The 23,786-nt window shown below is 36.9% G+C and overlaps 1 long non-coding RNA gene across 1 annotated transcript; it reads left to right on the top strand.

Annotated features, from left to right (window-relative positions):
- The first annotated feature begins 708 nt into the window (after positions 1 to 708).
- On the top strand, positions 709 to 8,245 carry LOC103094758 (uncharacterized). The gene is made up of 3 exons (XR_459573.3): positions 709 to 877; positions 2,993 to 3,056; positions 8,022 to 8,245. It is a non-coding gene; the product is annotated as an uncharacterized LOC103094758 (long non-coding RNA).
- The last annotated feature ends 15,541 nt before the right edge of the window (positions 8,246 to 23,786 follow it).

The following is a 23,786-nucleotide window of genomic DNA, read 5'->3' as shown; positions in this document are numbered from 1 at the left end:
TGAGTATTTTTTTAAACTCTTACCTTCCATCTTAAAATCAATACTGTATATTCATTCCAAGGCAGAAGAGTGGTAAGAGCTAGGCAATGGGGGTTAAGTTACTTGCCCAGGGTCATATAGCTAGGAAAAGTGTCTGAGGCCACATTTGAACCCAGAACCTCTCAATCCACTGAACCATCTAGCTGCCCCTGGTTGTTGAGTATTTAGAGGAAAGTAAAGTTCAATAAAACCCTTCAAGGAGTTTCCATACTGCTGGAGAGACAAAGCTCATATATTGCTAAATTAATTGCAGAATTGAGAGTGAAGGAGGGAGTAAAGCACTCTAGGCATATAAGAGGCTACTGGTAAGAATAAGAGAACATTAATAGCTCGAGGCAGTGAGGTGTAGCAGCGGAAAGAGAGCACTAGATCTGAAGTCAGGAAGATCTGAGTTCAAATTCAGCTTCAGAAAATTATTAGCTGTGTGAACTTGGGCAAATCATTTAACTTGTTTGCCTCAGTTTCCTCACTTGTAAAATAAGCTAGAGAGAAAAAACAATATGGCACATCTCTCCAGTATCTTTTCCAAGGAAGCCCCATGGACAGTGGTGATGTGCTATAGTCCAGGGGGTCACAAAGAGTTGAATGCATTGTTTGTCCTTTGTTTTCAAAGAGGATCAATGACATCACAGAGTAATGTGTTGGCTCACTCATGAATTAGATTTAAGTGAGGAAGAGTTGCACAAAGTCAACAGTCTCACTTCTCTCCCAGAGTCATCAAAGTTCAGTGGCAAGACAGAAAGTCAGGACAACTAGAGATGACACTGAACAACTGAACATCATCAATAGCAGGAGAGATGAGGAAAAGAGGTAGCATTGAGTGGAGCCTTACATAAAGGTAAGGACTTTGAAAGATATAGATGAGGAGGGAATGCACGCCAGCAATGGGAGGCACTGAGGCAGGAACTGGCATGTTGAGTTCAGAGACTAGCAAGGAATACAGTCTGGCTGAAATATAGAGTGCTTAGAGAGACATCAAGTAAAATAAATCCAAGAGGTCAGCTGGAACCCAGACTGTGTAGAATCTTTAATGTTGAGAGGAAAATTTGTGTTTTATCCCAAAGGCAATAGGGAACCACTAGCAGTTTTTGAGTGATTAAATCCAATTCAAGAAACATTTATTAAGACTACCCCAAATTCTTTGATGTATAAGATAGCTCTCCAGGATGAGAGATACAGGAGGAATGTTAAGCAAAATATAATGACAAAATTTAATTTTAAAAAAGATATGATGCATTGCAAATCCCTGTCCTCAATGAGCTTACATGCTACTAAAGCGATACATGTCCACAAATATGTAAATATCATTTATGAACAAATAATACAAACTAGTTTCATTAGAAAGCAGAAGATGGCAACTGAGGCATTTCTTCAAGGAAACGAGGGGTCCCAAGAGATAGCAAGGCAGAGGAAGCACATTCCAAACATGTCTTCACACACATATATGTATAACACACAGAACCATGAGACAGAATAATATGAAGTCAACTGAAGAGCTAGGTGGGGGTTATATTGCAGAGGAACTTAAAAGGCAGGGTCAGGAGTATTTCATCCCTGAGAAAATAGGGATCCATGTGAGATTTTTTAGTAGGAGATCAAAAGGAACACGATCAAATCTGTGCCTTAGAAGGGTCATGTTAGCAATGGCTTGAGAAATAGATTAGAGAGGAGAGATATTGGTGATAAGAAAACCCATTAGTGGTTAAATTTGAGGTTAGGGATGATGAAGACCTTAACAAAGGGAAGGAAAGAAAAGGGAATAAGCATTTATATAGCACCTACTATGTTCCTGGCACTGCTAAACACTTTTACAAATATTATGTCATTTGATCCTCATAACAACCCAACAACACCCCAGTAAGGGCTAACATTATGCCCATTTCACAAATGAGGAGACTGAGGCAAACAAAGGTACATAGTAGACAGCACTTGTCCTAGAGAAGAAAAGGCCTGAATATAAATCCATCATCAGAAGCTTAGTATATGTGTGAACCTATGCAAGCCATATAACCTCAGTCTGCCTCAGTGTTCTCCTCTGAAAAAAAATGGATATTATAATAGCACCTACCTCCCAGGGTTTTTGTTAAGGTCAAAATGAGATATCTGTGAAGTGCCTTACAAATCTTAAATCACTGTATAAATGCTCAATTTTTATTACTCTTATTGTAATAACTTGTGTGACCTTGGACATGTCATCATTCTGTTCCAGTCCCATCCCTTTCAAGTTTATTGTAGCTGTATAAACACAAACAAAACACTTCTTTCTTGATTTTATTTTATAAATGTGAGAGGGGCCTCATCCAAGAGCAAATGATGAAATATACTCCCCTCATCTCCATAGCAATATGTGAAACTTCATATATAGACTACAGCATCAATTAGATGAGGTCCCCCATGTATGTTGGTTTCGTTTCCTTTTTCCCGTTATACTAAGGAGAATTCAACAAACAGAAATGGTATATCAGTAAAAGAGTTAGACTTTAAACATAAAGGCATTAATGAATCCTTTTTAAAGAGTGAATCTAGCTCTAAATTCTATAATCTCTCTACAGGATCACTTTTAATCTTTTCTTTATCCCAACAACCCTCTTCTGAATGGACTCTCATACTGTCTAGCTTCCATTCCTTCTCTGGGCAGGTGACCTACTAGATACAAAAGTCAAGTTATAGTAAGACATTGGCCTTATTAACTGTAAAGAATTTTTCAAATATTCCAGCGTCTCTCCACTATGCAAAATTCCTTATTCAAGAAATTAGTAAAGTCTTTCAGTTTTGAAATAAAAAATACTTTATACCTTTAAGTCACCTAGTTATATAGAATCATAAGACAATCTTGAAATGAGGCTCAAACTTAAAAAAAGGGAAATAGACAAAAACATTAAATGTACCTATCTTGGCATGAATAAGTCACTCAAATGACTAAATTTAACTTTTTAATGCTTTTAATCCCAAGATACAGCTTCTGAGAAGTTAAAGCAGTCCATGGCAGAGATGGGGAAATATGTGCTTTGAGGGAGGTAAGAAAAATCTATCGGGAGGATCAAATCTGGAAATATCTAGTCAAGTTATAATTAAATTTTTTCATACAAGCTCTGCTGTGCTAGAAGCTATACAAAGAAAGTTGTACAGAAATGTTGCCTGTCCTCAAACGGATTCACTCTCCTCAACTAAATTTCAAACACACATATACACATACACACAAATATATGGAGAGAGACAGACAGACAGACAGAGAGAATATTATTAGGGCTTTATAGTGTATCCTACAGGCAAAGGTGAGCTGAAGACAGATCTAACCAGCTTGAATTTTCAATGTGAACCTTTTCACTTAGAAAATCAGCAAATGCTACAAATCAGGGCCTGACATCATTTTGTTGATTGTTTAGACTTAAGAAAGTAATGGAAAAGATGTTAGTAATGCAGATTAGACTTTAAAGTGTCTTATGTGCATAATTTTTTTGGAGAGCCAGCTGTTAAACATTTACTAACATATTTAGACACTCAATGCAGATTTTCTAATGGAGATGATGATAGCAATGAAGATAAAACAGAAAATGGTCATACTCATACATTCAAATGGAAAGGAAATCAGAAGGAAAAAAAGAATTAAATATTAACATTATTGATTGAATTATGGCCTTAGGTCATGTCACCCATATGATCATCTTTAGGAACTGGTAAGAGAAATGTTGGTAGGAGAAAATGTCTTCTTTTTTGCTTAGGGAAAATTTAGTGAATGATATTTTGAAAGTTATGGGGGGGGGAGGAAGACTATAGCACAGACGAGGACAAATATCAATACTGCAAAGAAAAGAGAAACAATTCCATGTGTCTGTCTCTTCAGTATTACTGCCCTCCAAAAGCTACCTTCATAATTTTTCTTCCAATGCAAGTTTAATTTCTAGAATATTCATTAATTTTATTGAAGTGGTATCTGGTATTCGAGCCAAATGTAACCACTTAATGCTTACTTAATATGATGTAGCAACAAGAAATGAATTGTTTCATTTTGCACAGGCATCATCAAAAATTACATACAAAATATATTTTGGTATTGTATTTTAAATTATTGATTTCTTTTAGATTGAAGAAAACATGATGAAAAGCATGAATTTCTCAAAGTTTTTATCATAATACACCATATACTCACTCCACTATTTGATGCAACTCCTGGTGGGGAATGGGATTTCATGGCTACAATTCGGTCATGTTTTTAAAAGGTTACTGGAATAACCATTTCCAAAAGGACAGGCATCTCTTTGGGAAATTGCGTGTTCAAGGGGGAAATGGGAAATGACATTTAATAAGAGAAGATCATGCCTCTGAAATGTCTAGGTCAAGATAGATGTAATACAACTCAGAAGTCAGGTCTGGTCTGCCAAGGCACCTTGCATGGCCTTTGAGTCCTAATGCTGTCAGTAGGCATGTAATGTAGCTTAGTATATTCCCGATATCCATGTCAATGATTCCACCATCAATGTCAACATGAAAATAATTACATTTATGAAAGAATCACTCCAATCCATTGTATCTCTACAGTCTATTCTAACCAGTGCAAAAAATCCAACAAATATTTTTAAATGTCTATTATGCATACGGCACTGTGCCAGGGCTCTCAGTGTACAGAGACAAGATGAAAACCAGTCCTTGTCCTTGACAAATTTATATTATAACAAATGAAAGGGTAAACATTAACAACTAATTGGATATGTGGGGTGAGAGGGAATGAGGAGTCTAAGATAATCCTGATATTACAAACCTGGGAGACCAAAAGGATGGTTGTCCCTTTAACAGAAATAGGGAAATTTGGAAGAAGGTTAGGTTTAGAAGAAATAATAATGAGTTCAGTTTCATTTGGGTTTAGTCCATACATGTCAACTAACAAATAAATGCACGGACATATTTATCTGAAGAAGAAGAGAGCAATAACAACTAGGGAGAGCAGAGATAGTCTCATGGGAGGCAAATCCTTGAACCTGATGCTTTATCTCCACTGGGCTGAATCCATATTGTATGAAGATGATATTGATGATACTAGGTTGTGTTAATATCATGATGTGATCATGGAAGGTATTAAAATTCCCAGTATTATAAGTTATAATTATGTTAAAGATAGTCATTGGTTTCAGTGTAATAGAGATAAACACTGGGAATTCAAATAATGCCACCATTCATTATTTGCACTAATAGGGGCTTCACTGTACCTTAAAGTCTGCAAAATCTATTACAGACTTTCCTGGATTCTTACAACTGCTCAATAAAATGAGTATGATGGATATTATCTCCATTTTACAGAAGAAAAAACTGAGACACAGGCTAAAGCTTGCCCATATTTGTCATAGCTATTAAGTATCAAAAGCTGAATTCCTAATTCCAAGGCCAGCACTCTCTACTCATTATATCTATATAGTTAGATAGGAAATTTTGAATAATATGTCTATCAATACTAGCAGATATTAATAGCTGAAAAAATCTGTTCCTTTGGCCAGTTTTCTTTTCTTTTTTCCTCCTGAGCTTTCCAGTAAAGACTTTACTTGAGCTCCAAAGGCAGAATGCAACTCAATGAAAAGAAAGATAGTACAAAACAGAAATAAAGTTACTTAGGACCAACTCAGCATCTTTTCTAGAGGTCAGGCTTTGACCTGTGGACAGCAGTCTTCCTGGTTGGAAAGTTTCCTTTTGTTTCACTGATAAAAAAAAAATATATCTCACAAACCAGGAGGAAAAATACTTTCATTCCTGCTAGATCTGAATTGATCTTTTAATCAACTTGTTGTGCACCAAATAAAAAGGAACTTTAACTATGAATGCCTGGTCTAAGCCTGGAAGTTCAGCTGGGCTCCAACTGCTTTTATGTTATTGGGAAAATGAGCACACAGTCTTCAGAACTAAGAGGGCTGGTACAGTATGTGAATTTGTACAGAATTCGCCTATACACACGCTCTGTCTGCTTTATGAATACCTGAATGCAATCTTTTTATCTTTTCTTGTTTCAGAACTAAGGGTATTCACATAAATCTGGATTTCCTCTCCTTTGGGGAATTAAGGCTGGCACCATCAGTCTCTGCCTTTTCCTACATCAGCATGGGAGGGGAAAAAAGGGCAAACCTTCACTGTCATTCTACAAAAGATGGAACAAAGCAAACAGTAGTAGCAAAGGGGGGACAATAAAGCATGCACTGTAATAGAGCTGACCAGGTCACCATCCACCTGGGATAACGCCCCACTCCAACTGACAGGCACCAGTGATCTGGTTTCTCTCACCAGCACCCCAAACTTATTAACTGACTGTTATCCTCTGTCTGACTCATGCCAATAGCCTAACCTGCCCCACCTAGCATCACAAGGCTTTAGTTTATCAATCCTTTGCTTCAACCCACCTTTTATACCTTTCCTCTGATCCCACTCCATCAGCCACGTAAATGATGCCATGGCATAACCCTGGCCAGTGGCTATGGTGGCCTCCAACTGAATGGTACACACAGCTTGGCTCGGGGGTCCTGATTGTAAAGTTTGACTAAGTGCCACCATCCGGGTCCTAATAGACTGAAATGTTTCTGAATATCAAACACATGGTCAGTACTGCAGCTCCCTTTTTTTACCCCTTCCAATATAGTCTATCTCATGGAGCTGATAGTTATTTTTAAAGCAATTTTACTGCTTAAGGATGATGTTTAAATACTGTAACCCCAAAGAAAATTTAAATTTAAATATTAGTCATATGGCAAGGCTCCTAAATAATCATAATCCAATTAACAAATTTCAGGATGAAAATTTGGTTAGACTCCCTCCTCAGGTTCTCATGGAAGTGATCTTAGAGATCATCAAATCCAACCTTCTTATTTTAAAAGAATTACAGATTTTTAGCTAGACAGAGCCTTAAAGGCTATTGAGTCCAACTCATCTATTTTACTGTTAGGAAAACTGACTTGCCCAAGATCAAATAGCTAGTAAATTTTTCAGGTAGGATTAAAATTCATTTCTTCCTGAATCCAAGCCCAGTATCTTGTCCACTATCCCATGATGTACTTCATGTAAATGTTTATTGTTTTAATTGTCATATTCTTCCCCTCCCTTGTAAGCTCTATGAGGAACATGCAATACTTCATTTTTATCTTTCCTTGAATGTGATAGGCATTTAATAAGTAGGTTTTCTGGGGCATTAGATTAACTTCAGAGGCAGGATACATGATGTAAAGCTGTGGTTGTTAAACTATTTTGCCTATAGCACAGTATTATTCTTTGCCATGAGGAATTTGGTCATATTGCATAAGTCATGCTCATAATTCCAAATAGAAGTTACATAAAATTTGAGACACTTTAAGGAAAAATACCCAGGGAACACCCATAAAGAATTATTGTTGAAAAGGAAAGAAGGTGGAACCAGAAAGTAGGAGGGATGGGTTTTTGCTCAATTCTGTGTGATCAGTTTCTTGGCCCCTTTGGATGGCAGTTGCCCCCTCTGTGAAATAAGCGGATTGAAGAAGACAGTGTCTAAGGATCCATCATTAAAGTTCCAAATTCTGTGCCATACAAATGGAATGGGAGCTTTGGGATTAAAATGTGTTTGAGTAACACGTCTCCCACAGAGCAACATTTTGTCCTTTTGATAGATTTCCTTCCAAAACAGGAAGGGAAAAAAATTCTAAGGTCTTTCTGAATGGTGAGAGAAAAATCAGACAAGCATGGAGAACATTTAAGTAAAATCTTAATAAAAGGAACTAAGTTATTCCTAAGTGTTTTTTAACTTAATGTTTATACTTTCCCCATTTGTTACAAAATTTTCCCTCCATTTTGTCATACCCATTATTAATTGATGATAATGGTAAAATAATTCCTGTCATTTTTGCTAATATTTTCTTTTTAAATGGTTAGAATGTTTCTACACTAGCAGAAAAATAATGAAAAACTTTAAGGAAATTCTATTAATGAAAGCAATGTGAACCATTCTATCCTGGGTACATTTTGTTTTTCTTCCATAGAAACTCCTGAAGACTGCCTATGATGGTAAAGAATGAAGCTTTGAGAACTATATTGCTGGAGAATATACCTACATTGTTTCAATCATTGACATTACAAGACTAAAAGTATCAATGGCAATGCATGAAACAGGTTCAACAATGTAAAAATATTTCTCATCTTTTTTGCAAAACAGTTTGTAACATTTTTTCTATGATAATTAAATCAATACTATGAGGACCTCAAGTAGGAGACTGTATATTATTCACCTTCAACCTTATTAAGTATTTTTTTTAATTTTATTTAGTCAATTTAGAACTTTATTCCTTGGTTAACATTAAGTATTAACCATGCACCATTGTTTTTCAGTCATGTCTGCTTTTTCATGACCCTATTGGGGATTTTCTTGTCAAAGATACTAGAGTGATTTACCATTTCCTTCTCCAAATCAATTTACAGATGATGAAACTGAGGCAAACAAGGTTAAATGACTTGCCTAGGATTACACAGTTAGTGTCTCAAGGCTTGATTTGAATACAGGTCTTCCTGACTCCAGACCTGGTGCTCTTTCCACTATAACACATAGCTGCCCAGACCACACACCAGGCACTTCTTAAAAACTGAAGATAAAAATATCAAAAGCAAATCCATCCCTGACCTCCAGGAGCCTATACTCTAATAGGGGAAGACAACACATAGAGAAAAATGACTAAAAAGGGGTATTTTGATCTGGGGATAACAGGATGGTGAGTGGAATCATAGGATAATTGATTGGTATGTCATTTCCAAGAATAGCACTATTGATTTGTTATTATTTCCAGAGTAAAAAGTGGGAAAGGGAGCAAAAATATTTAGCAAAGTTATACCTTTATTTGTCTCAAAAGCCCAAATTAGAAGACATAATTGTAAGCACAAATATAGGGATGACTATAAAAATACTATAACTGTAAAAATATCATAAGATATTAATTTTTTTTTAATTTTGTGGGGAGAATACAACATGGTGGGTCCAGTGGGCCCGTATATGGTGAACTCTCAGCAATTAGGTACACAGGCCAGTCACTGGAACACCAGTTCCAAGAATGCTTTATTGCATCTGACCTTGAGATTCCTGTGGATTTCTTCCCTCTGTGTGCATATACCTTACAACAATTAGTAAAGAATATGCACTGAGAATTTATGTAGCAGAAAGGTAGATGGAGGATGCTTCTGTGAGTTGGAAGGGAGGGGGGAACCCATCATATTAGTGAAAGCAACAACAACAAAGACCCTGTTTCTGAACTTCCAATTTGTTTGTTTCTGTTGGCTGTAAAATACTCTAAGAGAAGAAGGAAGAAGGAAGGAAGGAAGGAAGGAAGGAAGGAAGGAAGGAAGGAAGGAAGGAAGGAAGGAAGGAAGGAAGGAAGGAAGGAAGGAAGGAAGGAAGGAAGGAAGGAAGGAAGGAAGGAAGGAAGGAAGGAAGAAGAAAGAAAGAAAGAGAAAGAAGAGAGAGAGAGAGAGAGAGAGAGAGAGAGAGAGAGAGAGAGAGGAAGAGAGGAAGAGAGGAAGAGAGGAAGGGAGAGGAAGAAAGAAAGAAAAAGGAAGGAAGGAAGGAAAGAAAGAAAGAAAGAAAGAAAGAAAGAAAGAAAGAAAGAAAGAAAGAAAGAAAGAAAGAAAGAAAGAAAGAAAGAAAGAAAGAAAGAAAGAAAGAAAGAAAGAAAGAAAGAAAGAAAGAAAGAAAGAAAGAAAGAAAGAAAGAAAGAAAGAAAGAAAGAAAGAAAGAAAGAAAGAAAGAAAGAAAGAAAGAAAGAAAGAGAGAAAGAGAGAAAGAGAGAAAGAGAGAAAGAAAGAGAAAGAAAGAAAGAGAGAGAGAGAGAAAGAGAGAAAGAAAGAAAGAAAGAAAGAAAGAAAGAAAGAAAGAAAGAAAGAAAGAAAGAAAGAAAGAAAGAAAGAAAGAAAGAAAGAAAGAAAGAAAGAAAGAAAGAAAGAGAGGAAGAAAGAGAGAAAGAAAGAGAGAGAGAGAAAGAAAGAAAGAAAGAAAGAAAGAAAGAAAGAAAGAAAGAAAGAAAGAAAGAAAGAAAGAAAGAAAGAAAGAAAGAAAGAAAGAAAGAAAGAAAGAAAGAAAGAAAGAAGAAGAGAGAGAGAGGAAGGAAGGAAGGAAGGAAGGAAGGAAGGAAGGAAGGAAGGAAGGAAGGAAGGAAGGAAGGAAGGAAGGAAGGAAGGAAGGAAGGAAGGAAGGAAGGAAGGAAGGAAGGAAGGAAGGAAGGAAGGAAGGAAGGAAGGAAGGAAGGAAGAGAATTTGTCATGGAACATTTTTAACTTTTCCTTGATATTCCAGAATCACATCTTTGGTGAAGGCCATTAAAAACCTTTGTAGCATTTTTTTTTTTGCCCCACAGGATGTGACAGCTAGATGAATCACAAGGATTGAGCTGCAATTCTTCATTGGGTGCAACAGATCAAGCTTCCCAGACTGGACCAAGGCCCAGAATTCAATCATAGGACCAGGGAGGAAAAGTGAGATGGGCTTGCCTCCATTCTGTGGACAGTTTCAGGGTTGTTGTTGTCATTTTTAATTTTAAAAACTTGCTTTTCTTATATATGAGGTCTTCTGAAATAGCCCATTTGGCTTCCTTTGAGTGGCTTGTTTTGATATCAGCTTGTTTATCTGCTTGGCTTTTTATGCAGTTCTTCCAGACAATCCTTCCATGGTACATTTAACAAGAGGAGGGAGCAAGCTGGTAAGCGTGTATTCACACACATATTCCATTTACACATAGAAAAACTGCATGTTTCCAGGGTCCTGAGAGTGTTTCTTCCTCCGGGTTTTATGATGGGATTATGATTTCAGCTCTACCTCTAAACAGATATTGTGTCTCTATTCAGAAAGTGTAATTCTAGAAACCTCTACCAGGCTCTAATGATAGCTTAGACTTCTTTCTGGCTGAAATAACAGAGCACTGGATGGATAATAGGCCGTAGAAGCAACGACAGCTACATCAAGTTAAATGGGTGCCTGACTAGGTCTCTCCAACTTGCCCCTGTTCTCCGTATGAGACAAGCTTGAAAGGGAAGAAGGAGAGACCCTTCGGCATCTATTTCACTTCAAAGATGGTAAGTCAACTACGAACAGATACGAACCTGGGTTTGGGTGGCAGGTGGGGAAGAATGCAGACTGGGATGGGCCTCCTGATGTTGACTCTGAAAGTTCTACCTCTTAACACCACTATGAATTAATTATTAATTATTATATTATATTATTATTCATGAATCCTGGCTCTATGAACACTGAGCAACCCTACAAAAGACAGTTTGGGAGATCCCTCACCCCAAATCTGACTCAAGAATGATCAATGTAACCTAAGATTGGACCAGTTAAATATGGTAACCCTACCTTATACAGTCCATGCCAAACTCAAAGAGATCATGGGAAAAAATATATAAAGGCTTCTTCTCAAATGCTATCAGCCTATTACGTTTCAATAGATGCACACACACAAAGAGCTTTCTGAATGTAGGAAAACAAGTTTATAATTACATAATTATGCAGACACACTACAATTTTTTTTTCTTTTATGTTACCTTTATCTTTAAAAGGCAACAGACAGGGCTGTACTAAAAAGCAATAAAGCACGGGTAATTTAATACCAAATTACATCCATATTGAAAAGTTTACATGAAGTTGAGAGCAGACAGAGGTCAGGTTTTCAACAGGACTGTCTTTAATTGTGGCCATCAGTTTTAGCAATCCAGATCTTTGGATCAAAGACAGATATAATGGGTTTCCTCAACCCTGAATAGTGAAAGCAGACAGCAGGCTTTGCCTTATCTTGCACCAAAAGGTCATAAAAAAAGATTATCAGAAAGAGAATGTGCCTCATTGTGAAATAATAATAATAATAAAGTAATATATTTTAAAATAATTTTCTTCCTAACTCAGTTTCCAGCAAGCTAGCCTTTAAGTGAAGGATTATTTCATCATGCCACCTTGCCAGAGAAGCAAAGTTTTTTTTTTTCCTTCTTCCCATGGATAAATGCACAGTCTTTGTGTAAATCCTTATTAATTTTTTTCAGTTGCCTTCTATCACGGTTTCCTCAGGCCCATAAAGCAATCCACCTTTCCTTGGGGATAGGGGTATATGAGCAGACACAGTTTTATTTCTTTCTCTCTCTCTCTCTCTCTCTCTCTCTCTCTCTCTCTCTCTCTCTCTCTCTCTCTCTCTCTCAAATCAAATGAGGAGTAAATTATCAGCAAATCAGATAGAAACAAGTTTCCTAGATCTGCAGATCTATTCTACAAATGAAGCAATTTCATCTTTGCTGGCTCTGGGGGCTGGGGGGTGGGGTGGGATTTTAAGTAGCCAAGGGGGACCAGAGCAGAGATGCTAGCAGGCAAAGCATCAGAACGTTTGCATGCAGAGACCACTCAAATCTGCACCAAGAGACTACTTGTGAGAATCCGTCTTTTTTCACTTAACAAGATACAAAATATAAAACACATTTGCCTCTTATTAAACCTCTCTTGTAAGTGGTTCCAGGTCCACCATTTTTAAAAAGGGGGGAGAGGGGAGCCTGGAGACCCTCTTGGGAATTTCAGTGGAGTGACTGGAGATGAGGTACAGGCTGTGAGCCTTTATTACTTTAATTTTATTTTTTTCTAAAAGCACAGAAGGAATAACATTTTAAATCATTAGCATTTGCTTTAAGTAGCTCTTTCTTCCAACTGTACGAAGCTCCTCTCCCAACCCCCTTCCCCATTACCACCACTCCCAGATCTTGAACTAAAGCAACTTCCCTGATGGAATTCCACTCTGCAAGCTCACATGGGGAAGGTGCTTTCAAAGAATTTCAGACTTCAGTGTGAGGGGGCCAGAAAGAAGCCATAATCACAATCTTCTTCCCTTAAATACTTCAAGAATAAGGCCCTTATATTTCTTAGCCCCTGAAACCGAGAGATGATGATAATCTAACAAGGGTGACTTCTAAAAGAGCAGTCTTCTCTGTTATAGAGAGGTGGCCATGATTTGGGGCTGGGGCCATGGAGATAATGATAATATACAAAGCATAAAGTTATTGAACAAGCAACCCAAAGTAGATATCTGATCAAATTTGAGACAAATCATGGTTTCTAGCAAGGGAATCAAAAAAGAGGTGAAGTGATTTGTTAAAAGAGCAAGAGAATTGCTTTCTGGGGTCCAAAAGTCTAAATGGGTTGGGGAGGGTCTTTCATAAAAATAAAATATTCTATATTTTAAAAATCTCCTGATCAATCAAGTAAAAAATATTTATAACTACCTACTATGGGTCAGATATTGTTTCAGGAACTGGAGACACAAAGACAAAAATGAAACAATCCCTGACCTCAAGGAGGTCACATTCAGTCAGTAAAGACAATAGGCACATTTATGAATAGATATAAAATATCTGAGCAGGTGGCACAGCATATAGAGTAGCAGGCTTAAAAGACTGCTCTTCTGAGTTCTTATCTAGCCTTAAGACACTGACTGTGTGACCCTGAGCAAGCCACTTTACCCTATTTGCCTCAGTTTCCTCATTTGTAAAATGAAGTGGAGAAGAAAATGGCAAACCACCCCAGTATCTTTGCCAAGAAAACCCCAAATGGGATCAGTAAAAGTCAGACATGACTGAAAAATGACTAAACAACAACCACATAAAATAAATACAAGGCTCTTTTGCTTTGAAGTAAATCACACATCCTAACAGGTGGAGGTAACCCATTTTTATAGGCATATGGCAAAGCCAATCCAAAGGCATAGATTTTAGAATATAGAAAGGTAGGTTACAGATGGGCTATAAAGGGCATTTGATCCTAAAAAGCAATAGGGAGTCACTAGACTTTGAGGAAAACCAACACGACTAGAAGTTCATTTGCTGTCAATAGAACCAAAACTAGAAACTAATGAAGCCCAATATTTGTATTTAAGTTTTCAGAAAAAATAAAAGAGAAAGCTAAAGCATTTCTATAATCTAAAAAGTTTATATGCTTGAATCAAGACATCCAAAGGAAATGTTTTCTCCGGGGGGAAGGGGGGAATCTTGTATGGTATATGTATCTCTTTGAAATTGTTTCCTAAAGAATGCATTTACAATGGAGGCTAAACCTGAATTTCTAAACCAAAAAAACAGAGATGTGTTCTTCAAGGCAGCAAGATCAGGAGGCAAAATGATTCAGTACATGAATGCTGGACTTGGCATCAAGAAGACTTGGGTTCAAATGCCATCTCTGTCCCTCAGAGTCAGTGTGACCTTGGGAAAGTCACCCAACATCCATGCGCCTCAGGCAATTCCTGAGAACTCATCCACTAAATCATAGGTAATTGTCAATGTCAAGAATTCAACAGATCCTTTTATAAATTTATATCATTAGATTCAGCCCCTGGAGGTGGACCTCAGCAAAATCTAAATGATGTAGGCTTCTACCTCTATACCTGACTTTCATTCCCACCAGGGATAGGCAACTTTTCTTCCTATGCCAGTCATAGATTTGAGACTGGAAGGTATCTTAGAGGTCATCTGATCCAAATCACTTCATGGTCTTTGTCTTTGTGTCCCCAGCAGATAGCACAGCACCTTGGATCCTGGGTACTTAATTACTTCTTATGAAATTCAGTTGAACTGAATTTGTCCCTTGATTTCCAATGTAGTATATTGGCATTAGGAAGAACAACTAACAAATATATCCAGGATGAACCTTTAAATAGAAAACATACATGTAAAATACCAGGACGCTTTGGGAAATTCGGTGGTACATTCGGATTGAGTGACAATCAGTACTGTGGATCTCCATCCATTGCTCACAATGAAAAAGTTTAAAAAGAAGAACCAGAGTTCCCTAAGTCATATTTGTTTCAAGAGGATGTTTTTCTTTTGTTTTATAGGAAGACTACTGAAGGGTATTTGACAAGAGGAAATGGGTCTATGAATGAAAGATCTCAGCTGGGCATAAAAGAAGAATTTCATGACTATCAGGGCGATAAAATAACCAAATGGATTACTAAGCAATATGCAGAACTGGGGGAATTTTTGAGGCGAGACAACCATCTATCCTAGTCAGGTTTGTCAGCAGGCTAAGCAAGGTGATTTCTCAAGATTCCTGAGTTTTATGATTTGAAGTCAATCCAAATCTTGAGCAGGTCCTTGAAAATCTCAAATAGCTGATGTATATCATCTCCCCAAAAAGTAAGTTAGTTGCCTAGTCACTGCCTCAAGCACCAAACCTGAAAAGTAGTTGAAGATAAGGGAAATGCTGTATCAAACTCTAAATATTGTCACGTATAGTGACTATCAAGGTAGTTTTCTTTAATCATTTTTCTTTGTTACAAAGGACGATTCTTAACTGTGATGTACAAATAAAAAGCATTAATAAAATATTTTCAGAACACTATTACAAATACTGTATCAAAAAAGATGTTTATCTAATTTTTAGAATTTTGGAGTTAGAAATTATCCAAAAGATATGTCAAAGATTTGGCTTTGGATGGCCCATGGCCTTTCTGAGTGCCAAGAACCAGATTAAAATGTAATTGGGAAATATTTGACAAAATGAATAAAAATACAATAAAATATAGTTACACTACAATTTAAAACTAAATCAGTATGTAGCCAGCATGAAATCTTTGTCTGGATTAGTGACATTTCTATTTGAATTTGACACCACTGATCGGGACCCATCACCTCATTTTGAATATTTGTCAAAGGCCACATTGTTTATTATTAGTAAAACAATCAGAAACAGAGTTTGAGTTTTTGACATTCTATTGTTCTATGCCTTACCTACACTGCTGCTATATTACTATTACTACTACTATTACAACTATTGACTCCAAATGGTGAAAAACAGATGGGAGTTACTATCTAAAATAATTTTATAGATTGAATGAATACTCATTCCACTTGAGATTTTGGTTCTTTCTTCCTTTTCTTTTGATTTTCTCCCCCTTTCTTTTAAGTCAATAAAATTTTAAAAAATCTTTCACCCTACCTATGTGTCCCTATTTTTCCCTCTTATCTAAATATTTTATAGATTATTTATTTAACAATCTCATTTAAATTCTATGAATAAAGGAAGCCATTGATTTTAGATGATAGAGAGATAGACAGACAGACAGACAGACAGACAGACAGATAGATAGATAGATAGATAATCCTCATAAACATCAACGTGTTAACACTTTTTGTAATAGCAAAGAATTGGAAATAAAATAAATATTTATCAATACAGAAAGGGTTAAACAAATAATGATACATGAATGTTAATGGAATGGTACTATTATAGAAGAAATGGTGAACATAGTAAATATAGAGAAGTATCAGAAGTTCTATTTGAACTGATAAAAAAGTGAAGTATGCAGAGCTAAGAAATTCATATACATAAAGAACACAATAATGTAAGCAAAACCATCAAAAATCAAGTGTGAATGGTATAAAATTTCATAGAACAAACATGGTGACAAAGAAGAGATATAGGAAGATACCCCCACCCTTACTCATTTGTAGAGGTGTGAAAGGTCGAAAAGGGTGATAAACTGTACATATTTTTCAGACTTTTGCAAGATACTGGTCAATGTTGCTTATTTTTCTCTTTTTATATCTTTATTTAAATAGTAAATAAATAACATTTAAATATTTTGTGTTATATGGGATAGCTTTCTGGGAGAAGGAGCTTTATACAGATAAATAGAGATATAGATATAGTTTTGCATAGATAGATAGGTTAGCTATAGATGAAGATGTAGATTTAGATAAAGATATGGATGTGTATCATATATTTGGATTGGACTTCTTATTTCATTGCCACAAGGAACTTATAAGTGAGGAAATTTCCTCTACCAATGTAAATTAGCACCTGCTTTACAACTTGACTTAAAGGAAAGTTTTAGAATATTGAGAAGTTAAGTGACTTCTCTAGAGTGATAAAACTCAGGTCCAATCTGAACCCAGACCTCTCTGTGTCTAAGACCACCTCTTCATCTAATATTCCACACTGTCTCTCCACAGATTTGTATACCTAGACACGAGTATTATAGAATTAAAATTCCAAAACCAGAAGACTATTCATCATTAACTGGAGAAGTTAGCTAACGCCCAAAATTCAATGTCAACAAAAATTTAAGAAATTTTCATTCCTTCAGAATTTAACTGATGTTATTATTAAATTAACTGCAAAATGAAAAGTATGTTAATACTTCAAGGAAACATTTTCTGGTATTGTAATTTATTTTTATTTTTGTTGTATCTTTTTCAGCCATGTCTGATTCTTCATGACCCCACTTGGGATTTTCTTGGCAGAGATCCTGGAATGGTTTACCATTTCTTTCTCAGGTTCATTTTACAGATGAGGAAACTGAGGCAAACAGGGTTAAAAGACTTGCCCAGGATCACATAGCTAATATATGTCTGAGGCTGGATTTTAACTTGGGTCATTTTAACTTCAAGGTGACAAAGATTCAAAGATGACAAAAATGAAGTCAGTTGGAAAAGGAAATTAATGAGTTCAATCCTGAACAAGTTGAGTTTGATGAGATGACATGATCCAAGTAGAAATGTCAAGAAGGCAAGAGGAAACAGAAAATTAGTAATTAAGTAATAGGCAAGAGCTGGATATTTGGACTGGAGACCACCTAGTCACTATGCTTTAGTTTATACCAGTCCCTCAAGCTGATGTTAGAAATTATTCCAAAACTAGAAATTAACTGTTACATGATGAAATATTTTTCTTTGTCTTCACAAAGGAAGAAGCCATGATCCACTTTGTTCTAGTGTCAAGTAAGGATGGATAGGCATATAAAATCATCACAATTTACAGTCTTTGGTCCCTAAAGATAATTGTAAGATAGGGTCCATTGAAAGTAATTTAAGTTTATTCATAAGAATATTGGCCTGAAACAATTCACTAATCTTTACTAACTTTATTGTTCTTTAACTACCTAAACAATAGTAATTGTCATTTTTTTCCATTGTTAGATAAATAATCTTTTAACAGCATTTGTATGGAGCAACTGTAAGACCAAGGGGCTGGGCCATGGAAGCTCTTTCTGTATTTGGATACTCCATCTACCATGGAATCTAACTTCAGTGTCCTATTATTAGCAGAATAAATTGAAGTGTATTTTAAAACGTGTATACATCACCAGTTGGGTGTGTTTGTTTGTTTGTTTTTTTTAGAGATGATACATAAACATTCAATTTATTAAGTTATCAACAAATCAGAGATGTTATTTACACATAATCTGATGTTTATATACACATTACAATGTTTAATATAGACATACTCTAATATATATGTATATATATATATATATATATTTTAAACCCATATAACACCCTTGTGTATAGAGATCATAAAATAAGGACAGTATTGAACAGGTTTATTTTTTTAATAAATGTTAAAAAATCATTAAAAAGCTCACCAAGGCAAGCTTATACAATACCAACTTCCCAAATCAAGAAGGGGAATCATATGATTTTAGGGACTCTTTCCCTAGTCAGGCAACTAACATTTATTAAGCTCCAACTGTAGGACAGGTAATGTTCTAAGCCCAAAGAAAGACACAAGATAAGCTCTCAAGGAGCTCACAATGGAATGGGGAAGACCACATGAAAACAACTGTTCTCCAGCAAAATATAAAAGATTATTTCCACAATTTATTAAATTCTTATACAGATTAATTTTAAAACTATGAAGTGCATAAAAAGCAATATGGAATTTCACTTAAAGAATAGGTCTTTGGGAACAGCTAGTGGCTCAGTGGACTGAGAGCCAGGCCTGGAGATGGGAGGTCCTCAGTTCAAATTTGGCCTCAGACACTTCCTAGCTATGAGACCCTGGACAAGTCACTTAACCCCCATTGCCTAGCCCTTGTCACTCTTTTGCCTTAGAAACAATACACAAAATTGATTCTAAGATGGAAGGTAAGGGTTAGAAGAAAAAGAGATTTTTTTTGAGTTGGAAATACCTGGATTCAAATCCCTCCTCTGACATAGTTACCTTGTGGTAACCTTTTTGATTTCCTCAGGTCAAAGATCACAGTCACAGGGCAGTTGCTTATTTGTTCTATGGAAAGGAGTTTCTATACCAGGATATCCTTCTTCTACAGAAATTATAAATCAGAACCCCCCAAAAGGTACCATAATTAAATAACGCCATGCCAGAGGCTGAGCACCAGGTGAAAGATCCATCTTTTCCCCACCATTTTTTATTGAAGAGGTTGGGATTTGAAAAGTGAACAAAGGTTTGTTTTTTCTGGATGGAACACATAAGTTCTGAGATATCTCACAAATTTCTTACAAAAAAGAATGCAAACATTTTGAGAAAGGTTCTAGCAGTATCTGGGGCTCTGGGGAAACTGTGTGTAAAACATAATTTTGCCTGAAGCAATCCATCTCCCACTTTTTTTTAGCAGAAAAATAAAATCTCCAATATTCCATTTAAGTGTGTCGGTTATGAATGGTTTTCACTTATGATACTCTACTTCTACTGTGTGTGAGGCAGTTCTTAGTTAAGCGCCTTTGAGGAAGATGCAAAAGACAAAAAACTCAGGTACCACAAACTGTGCATTGGACCATGATTGCTCCTGAATGGGGGCCCTCCAGCACCTAGTGCAGCACTGTATGCCCTGTGGGCATTAACATAAATAATATTTGCTGACTGCCTCCCATCTCTACCAGGATCACCCTAGCCCCCCTCCCCACTCCCCATCATCTTCTGGCTACTTTGCATAGCCTGAGTGTTAGACCATCTATTTTCCCTGGAATAATAACCCTTCCTAGTTTCTCTCCACACACACACAAATAAACACGTATTGGGGGGATTTATTCCCATTTCTTTCAGTCCCTACTTCAAGTTTTAAAAGCCAACTTCCCCCACAAACTTCAGTTTCTGGACCTACATAAATGTTCATGGTGGTACAATATATTTATTCTAGGTTGTCGAGCTTCAGCAAATAATTTCAAGACCTTACCATATTTTCTACCTGGGGGGTGGAGCTGGTGCTGTTCTTTTCATTGCTTTAGCTGGAAAGAATTCATTTACCTTTCTCTCTCTTCAATCATCATTCTCAGTTGAGGTCAGTCCACTTTCCCTGAAGTTCTGACATCATCTTTGATCTTAGCCTCTATCTCTTTCCAAGATTCTTGAGTCTGTAAATCTATCACCACTCTCACAAGAGAATTTAGGATGTTGCCTGCTGCTGCCTTCCCTTCTCCTCTGCTCAAATTCTCTCTGCCCCCACCACCACATGTTTTGACTATGGCAATTTATTTTGCAAGCTACAGAACCCTCAAGACACTTCTCTCTCTCTCTCTCTTTGTCTCTCTCTCTATGTCTCTGTCTGTCTCTGTCTCTCTGTCTCTGTCTGTCTCTCTGTGACTCTGTCTCTCTGTCTCTGTTTCTCTGTCTCTCTGTCTCTCTCTCTCTCTCTCTGTCTCTCTGTCTCTCTGTCTCTCTCTCTCTCTCTCTCTCTCTCTCTCTCATGTAAAGTCTGACCATGTCATTATTGTCCTTCACAAACACCTTATTTTTACGTAAAGATTGAGGCAATGAAAAATTCTGAAATGTCCATTGTAAAACCAAGAAAATTAGTCTTATACAGATTACTTAAAAGGGCAGATTGTTCTACACTCTCTTATTTATTTCTAATCTTTTCCATGTACTCATTTATAGGATTTTTTCTTACCTCCAAATCTCAGTTTACCCACATGTGAAATGGAGACATTCATTCTCTACTGGGGAAACATTATGATGATGTTTTACCCAGGATCTTGAATTCCCATGTCTGCATAAGTATTTGTGGATGCATACAGTAGATGCACCCAAACACAAAAACTATCCCAACTGCAAAAGAGACTGCTTAAGTGACAGAAACCCTTGATTTGGGAATTAGAAAAATAATAAAGTTAATTTGAATTTTTTTCAATGGAGTTTAAGAACAATTGTTTCAGTCTTGCTTTTTCAGCTAAGGGCTTTTTTTAATGAACTCTATTTTAACTCACTATTAATTCAAAAGTAGTTTTCATAGCACCTTTTGTTCTCATTTTCCTAAGTTGAAAAAGCAGGCTGCTTTTCTTTTCTTTGGAAAAAAAAATCAATGGCTCTTAACCCAGGACTTGACCCTTCTTTGTGCTTGGATACTGACAGCCCCAGGACCATAAGCGTCAGGCCACAAGGTAAAGAAGTTGGAAAAGAGCTGCTTGGATGAAGTTGGGAATACAGGATAGAGGAGAGCCATCTAAGCAGGTCAGGACTAAAGGAGAGCCTGGAAGTCTTGTCAGGGGGAATCTGATGTCTAAATCCAAGTAAGTAGACTGGATTGAAAGATCATTCAAAAATAAGAGCAAGGTATCAGGTCAGACACAAGAAGGTAAGTAGGAAGGCAAGCGAATACCAAGAATAAGAGCCTATGTTGGTTGTCTCTCAAACCGAGGATGACGATTGTCTTTGTGCGTTTTTGTGCACAAAGACACCTGTGCATGAAGATTTAAGTGGAAAAGTCGATGAACAGAGACAGTCCCACTCTCTCGGCGTTGGAAGCCTGGGTCCAGTGGCATGAAAGATCGTTACACTTGGAGACTTCCTCAGCTGCATGGGATGGCTGTGTTGTCTTTTGTACTCCAACACGCCCTAAGCACTCCACAGTGCTTTGCTGCGTCGCCCTCTCAGCCTTCGAACCTTCTTGTTGGTTTCTTCCGCCTGTTCCTCCAAAGCAGTCTTCACATGCTGGGTGAGCAAAGCCCTAGTTCACCAGAGGTCGAGGACCCGATGGCTACCCTCACAAGGTTTAGCCGGCCTGTTGAAGCTGTTACCCGGGGTGTGGCCGCTGCCGCATGCTAGCAGCTACTGGGAGCCACAAGTGAGAGCTGGGTGTCAGGTGGGGGTCAGAGGCTGGAGAGCTGCCCTAGGAGGGCACGACAAGCCCTCCATACCAGAGATACTACCCCTCCCTGAGCGCCCCATACACCCCAAGAATAAGAGCAGGAATAGACTAATTAAGCAGGCAAGCTAGAATCTATAGGACTTAAGTAGTAGGGAGAGAATAACAGAAGTGAGCCAAACTTGAGGCAAATGGTCAAGAGCCAGAATGATGTCAATACAAGAGGGTGGAAAATAGAGTTAAAGAGAACAGAGCAGTCAAGGAGCTGAAGGGAGAGAGAAAAAAGATGTGAAGCACCAATGTCTTGGAAGACCCCAATTACCAAAGTCAACTCTGACTCAGCCCTAGGATTTAGAGCTTTTATAGAGTTCCAGTCGTGGCAGGATTCACTCTCCAAGAAGCTAGTTAAGACCTTGAATGTGGAAGGAGGTTATTAGGGGCCCCTGTGAAATAAGAAATGGATAGGGAGGACGAAGCAACCGCTGGAAATAAGCAAATCTTGACCAGAAAGTCGTGACCACTGATAATTGCTTGAGAGGCATATATGGAGGAGGGGGGAGGCAACTCAAGTGGTACAGTAGATAGGGCACAGGATTTGGTGTCAGAAAGTTTATAACCCCCTCAGGCAAGTCACTTAAGCTCTGTTTATCTTGATTTCTCCATCTGTAAAATGGAGATAATGATAACACATCCCAGAGCTGCTGGGAGGATGAAATAAGATAATATTTGTAAAATACTGTGCAAATCTTAAAGTACTACTCATAAATGCTAACTAACATCATTGTGTATGACTAAAATTATACTATTACCAATAATATTATTTTATTTTCTGTCTTTTTAAAGGTTGTATAGGTTATTATTGCTATTTTCAGTGCAGCCCACTCTACTCTTATTCCATTTGCCATAATTTATGCATCTTTTAAAAGATGGGAATCAAGCTCAGTATAATTCTACCAAGTAGAGCTGCTAATTCAATGGATTGAGAGCCAGGCCTAGAGATGGGAGATCTTGAGTTCAAAACTGGCCTCATATACTTCCTAGCTTTGTGATTTGGGGCATTTCACTTAACTGCCCTTACTTAGCCCTTACTTAGTATTGATTCCAAGATGGAATATAAGGGTTTTAAATAATAATAATAATAATAATAATAATTCAACCAAATCTGGTGCCTTAATTTATATTGATCAAATGCCCCCTTTTCTCTGTAAGTCATTCATTTGATAAGTGTTTAATCTAATATTTGTCAAGTAGTCAATCAATGACTTGTTAAAGCCAAGATCACAATATAATACAAGGCTAGAAGAAAGAATAAAAACAGGAGAAAAATAATGCTTGAAATTAAAACTCTTACTTCACTTATTTTAAAAAGCTATTGATAACAGAAATGGGAAATAAATGAAGGAAAGAACACTGACACTACTTATAACAATTTTATATAGAAATATAACTGATATAAGTTAACATAATAAGAAGACAAAAAAAGAAAGGCGCCTTGACAAGCAGAGCGATATGACAGCCAAGGGAAACAAAAATTTTGAGTATAAATTGATGTGTAAAATCTTTCTGAGAAAGATGGTTGAATTTTATAAATGATATTGCCTCAAGAAAAAAGTCAGAAACAGAAGAAGGGAACAAAACCAGTTGAAAGAAAGTTTGGTAAGAAACTCAACCAAGCAAAGTCATCCCAAAGGCACTTAACAATGAATCAAAAGGGGGAAAACAAACAAATAAAAGATGGAGAAACTTTGTAATGATTTTTATTATGAATCTTTTACTCAATGAAAATAGTAGAATCTCCAAATTTAGACTTTAAAACCCAGTTCCCACTGTCTTTAGAGAAAATGCAACTGACACTGAAAAAGACAAAACCAGAGAAAGGAGTCAAACTGGACCAAGAACACAAAGAGATCCTTATCAAAA

Source organism: Monodelphis domestica, chromosome 1 (genome assembly GCF_027887165.1).
Source record: "Monodelphis domestica isolate mMonDom1 chromosome 1, mMonDom1.pri, whole genome shotgun sequence".
NCBI classification, from domain to species: Eukaryota; Metazoa; Chordata; class Mammalia; order Didelphimorphia; family Didelphidae; genus Monodelphis; species Monodelphis domestica.
Note: the sequence above shows the minus strand (reverse complement) of the source record. Positions and strands in the feature narration are given on the sequence as shown.